Genomic DNA, 5,000 nt, shown 5'->3' with positions numbered 1-5,000 from the left:
AGACGAGGAGAAGGAGAAGGAGGAGGAGGAGGAGGAGGAGGAGGAGGAGGAGGAGGAGGAAGTCGAGGAAGACCCAAAGAAAAAACACGTCCTCCTTTCCCCTTAGTCGCCACACCCTAAAACACACACACACACACACACACACACACACACACACACACACACACACACACACACACACACACTCAACTAACCATAACAAAACACACAGTACCTCCTCCAACATAACGCCAGCACAGTTTCATCTCCTCGCCTCCTCTTTCGGCAGAACTAAACGAAGGTAAACAAACCCTTCTCTTGTAGATAAACGTGGGGCTTTTGTACTGTAATATAAAAACTTACCCTAAAAAAAACTTTGGAGTTATAAAAGAGGGAATTTTCATGAGCGATATTAAAGTTAAGATACAAAACTGACCACACTCTTCAAAAAAAAAAAAAAAAAAAAAAAAAAAAAAAAATAAAAATAAAATAAAACAGAATAAGCACAAAAACTTTAAACTAGTCCAGAGCAAAATGCCTCGAAATTAAAATCTTCAATATATATCTGTGTAATGAATAAAAAAAAATAAATAAATAAACAAATAAATAAAATAAATAAATACAAAAAATTAACCACGAAAACTTATACGATTCAAGAACAACATGACTAAAGTAACGTAGACTGGAGACCGTATGTGGCTGTGGTTACGTGAATGCGTGATAACTGTGGGATGTGGTGTGCTGCTTCCGTGATAACCTGAGTGTGCTGTGAGTAGATGCTGCGGTGTGATGTGTCTGTGATGGGGCGACACGGCACATCAGCAGCAGGAAGGGCGGCATGAGGAGGATGGGCGTGTGATGTAGGCGGCGTGTATATATTAAGACAGGGACCATCACCACCACCATCACCACCACCACCACCACCTAATCGTCTTAGTGATGGATGAGAAATGAGAGGCTGTGAACTAGTGATGGGTGTGTATGGGTGGTGTGGATGGGGAGTGTATGCATGGGTGACTGAAATGATGGGTATTGAATGGGTAAGGCTGTGGGGCGTGGCTAATTAAGACTATATGTAGGGTGGGACGCAAACACACACACACACACACACACACATACACACACACACAGGTATATACAGGTAGTGACTAAGGGAGGGTGGGTGGGTGGATGGGTGTGTGTGTGTGTGTGTGGGTTTTGCAGGGGGGGTGGGGGGGGGTAGATTAATGGGCGAGGGGTGGGGGGGGAAGGGCCATAAACGTCCTTTCTTGATTAATGTTAGCAGGATTAGAAACAAAAAAAAAAAAAAAAAAGAATAATGAATAAAAGAAAGATGAAGAAGAAAAATAGTGAAATGAATGAATAAATAAGCTTTTTATTTGCTCTCTAAAATGATAATGTGGAAAAAAAAGGGAAAGAAAAGAAGTTTGGTGTGGGAGAGGAAGTGGTGTGGGTGCTGAAGTGTGGGCGTGTGGGTGTGGATGGTGTGTGAGGTGCGGACTCTCTCTCTCTCTCTCTCTCTCTCTCTCTCTCTCTCTCTCTCTCTCTCTCTCTCTCTCTCTCTCTCTCTCTCTCTCTCATCACTTTTTTTCCTATCTTTTTCATCAACAGAGACAAGCCAAGGATAGCAAGAAATATACGAGGAGGAGGAGGAGGAGGAGGAGGAGGAGGAGGAGGAGGAGGAGGAGGAGGAGGAGGAGGAGGAGGAGGAGGAGGAGGCGGCTGTCAGTACAAGGTAAAGGGTTAGATAACACCCTCCTTTCCACCTCTTTTATCTCCCCTCACAAATTTCCCCTTATCCTCCCCTTCCCCCTTTCCCTCACCCATCCCCCACACACTAAACATCCCAAAGAGGGAGAAGGGAAAAAAAAAAATAAAGGGAAATAAAATTGACAAAGAAACACTAGAGTAATTTCCCTCTATAGCTTCATTGTTCGTCTTTCCCCTCAACATCATCCCCTCAGAGACTAATATTCCTTTCCCTCCCTCCCCTCTCCCTTACCTACAAGAGGGGAGAGGAGGTGAGGGAAACACAGCTCAATTTACAGGTAAGGACTGGAAAAGGGAGGAGAAAGGGAGGAAACGAGAGAAGAGGAGGAGGTAGATAGAAAACGTGAGTATGGAAGCGAAGGGGGGAAACAGAATGAACGTTTAAGAAAGATAGGAAAGAAGGGATGAGAGGAAGGAATCAGGAAAGGGAGAGGAGAGGAGAGGGAGAGAGAATAAAAGGGGGGAAGATGAAAAGGAGGGAAACAAGGGGAAAGGAAGTGAGGATGAAGGGAAGTAGAGGGGAAGCGAATGAGGGAAAGAAATAAGAGAAAGAAAGAAGGAAAAGTTGAAATGATGAAAGACTAGAACGAGAATAAGGAAAAGGGGAAGAAAAGCAGAAGGGAGAAAATAGGAGAGAAAAGAGAGGGAGGAGAGGAGGGAGAGAGAAAAGAGGGGAGGAAAGAGAGAGAAGAAAAGAGGGGAGTAACGAAAGGTAAGAAAGGAGGGGAGGAACGGAGGTGGGGAGAGAAAAGATGGGGAGGAAAGGAAGAGAGGGGAGAAAAAGGGAAAAATGGTAAAGGTGATGGTGGGAAGAATGTGTAATCATAAAAAAGGGAGAGGAATGGGGAGAAAGACGAAGTAAGGGGAAAGGGAGGAACGGAGGGGAGAGAAGGAGGGAGGAATGGAGGAAAAAAAAAAGAGGAAAAAAAGTGTCTACATGAAAGTAAATTTAGTCACTCTCTCTCTCTCTCTCTCTCTCTCTCTCTCTCTCTCTCTCTCTCTCTCTCCTCTCTCTCTCTCTCTCTCTCAGGTAAGTAGCTTTTAATCATTCATCAATCATCTTGTCGTGATTGGCCACACACACACACACACACACACACACACACACACACACACACACACACACACACACACAGATTAAAGGAATGGTTTGGTTTGACGCTGACAACACACAAAGGAAGAGTTAAAGGAGACGTACCACAAGGAAATACAAAGAAACAACATGGAATACAAAGAAAGAACAAAAAAAAATACGCAACACAGATCAAACGGAATGAAATGAAATCCTGAATCGACAGAAAACGTTTATCATCATTTTATTTTTGTTGCGTAAAGAAAAAAAAAGAAGAAGAAAAAAAAAACTGACGATGGAAACAGAGAAAGTGACAGTAAATTTCAAATAATAATAATAATAATAATAATAATAATAATAATAATAATAATAATAATAATAATAACAATAATAGAAAGAAGCATCACATTGTAATAATTCTTGGAAGGAGAGAAAGAGAAAAGCGTAGGAGGAAAAGATTAGCGTAACAGTATTCTCTCTCTCTCTCTCTCTCTCTCTCTCTCTCTCTCTCATCTCTCTCTCTCTCTCTCTCTCTCTCTCTTTCAGGTAAATTGTTTGGCTTTCTCTCTCTTTTTACAACCTAATTCCTTCTTTTATCTTAGTCTTCATCAGTCTCTCTCTGTTTTTCTTCCTTTTCTACACCTTCCTTTCTCCTTTGTCTTTGCCCTCCTCTATCTGTCTGTCTGTCTGTCTGTCTGTACACGTCTGTATCTTTGTGTACGTGTGTATAGTGGCATGTCTGTCTGTCTGTCTGTTCGGCTTGCTTGCTTTTTTGTGTGTGTATCAAATAATAAGGATTTATTTACTGTATTTCTTCCTAATGTCTGTCTTTTTACGTGTCTCTGTTGACGAAATGCATGTCTGGTCTGTCTGTCTGTATGTATGTCTAGTTTTTCCTTCTCTTTGTTTTATTTGAATCTGGTTATACGTTGTACGTGTGTGTGTGTGTGTGTGTGTGTGTAAATCAAATGAGTACACGTTAATCCACCAACCTATTACTGTTATCTATCTCCTTATGGCAATCTTCCTACCTATTAACCTAGCCGTCTATTAATGTCCTGACCTTTTCAATCTGTCTGTCTGCCTACCTGTCTGCCTTTCACGCCTCCCTGCCTCTCTGCCAGACCGTCAGTGCAATACCTGGCTGCTAATCCCCGCCTGGTACACCCTACCATGTTTACCTGTCAGTGATTAATTAAGGACTTGCCCCTGCACCTGTGATGGACCTTACCTGAGAGGAGTGCATGGGTGAGGCGTGGTAGGTGTGGGTGGCGTAGGGCCTGTGGGCGTGATGGCGACCCGCCCACCCCCGCCAACATTAAACATGGCGTGGGTGTGCGAGTTGTACAAAGGGCGCGGGTGCCTTGCTGTGGGCGTGGGTGCCTTTCTTGCCGTGGGCGTGAGTGCTTAAGCTTGCAGTGGGCGTGGGTGGCTTAAACTACAGTTGGCGTGAATGTCTTGCTGTGGGCGTGGGTGCCTTGATATGGGCGTGGGTGCCTAAGCTTGAGATGGGCGTGAGTGCCTTTATTGCCGTGGGCGTGGGTGCCTAAGCTTGAGATGGGCGTGAGTGCCTTTATTGCAGTGGGCGTGGGCGTGTGGGTGCCGAGGCTTCCAGCTGGGCGTGAGTACCTTTATTACAGTGGGCGTGGGCGTGCGGGTGCCGAGGCTTCCAGTTAGGCGTGGGTGCCTTTATTGCGGTGGGCGTGTGGGTGCCGAGGCTTGCAAACGGGCGTGAGGTGGCGTGGGGTGGAGGGAGGGGGAGTGCAAGTAACCGATACGACAAGAAACACGAGGAAGCTGAACACAAACAGCTGGTGCAACACAGGGGATGGCCACGGACAGACACTCTACACGGGGACCAGCGCAACTAAATAAACACAAGCACATTCACACACACACACACATACACACACACGCACTCTACATGTCTCCTTAGCACTTCACTATCTGTCTTTCCTTAATACATAACTAAACGCTAATCTTTTCTCTATCACTCCCTCTTATCTCAGTCTAGTTCTCGTCATGGCGAACGGAGAGGTCAGGGGAGGTCAAATGAGGTCAACACAAAGGCAGGTCATCCCGATAGGACCTCGCCATGGCTACGCAACACTTAGAGTAAGGGACTAGTAAGCTGTCTGATGGGGGAGGAGGAAGGCTGCACTGCGCATCCTCTTCTGCG

The sequence above is a fragment of the Scylla paramamosain genome, chromosome 29 (genome assembly GCF_035594125.1).
Source record: "Scylla paramamosain isolate STU-SP2022 chromosome 29, ASM3559412v1, whole genome shotgun sequence".
Classification (NCBI taxonomy): domain Eukaryota; kingdom Metazoa; phylum Arthropoda; class Malacostraca; order Decapoda; family Portunidae; genus Scylla; species Scylla paramamosain.
Note: the sequence above shows the minus strand (reverse complement) of the source record.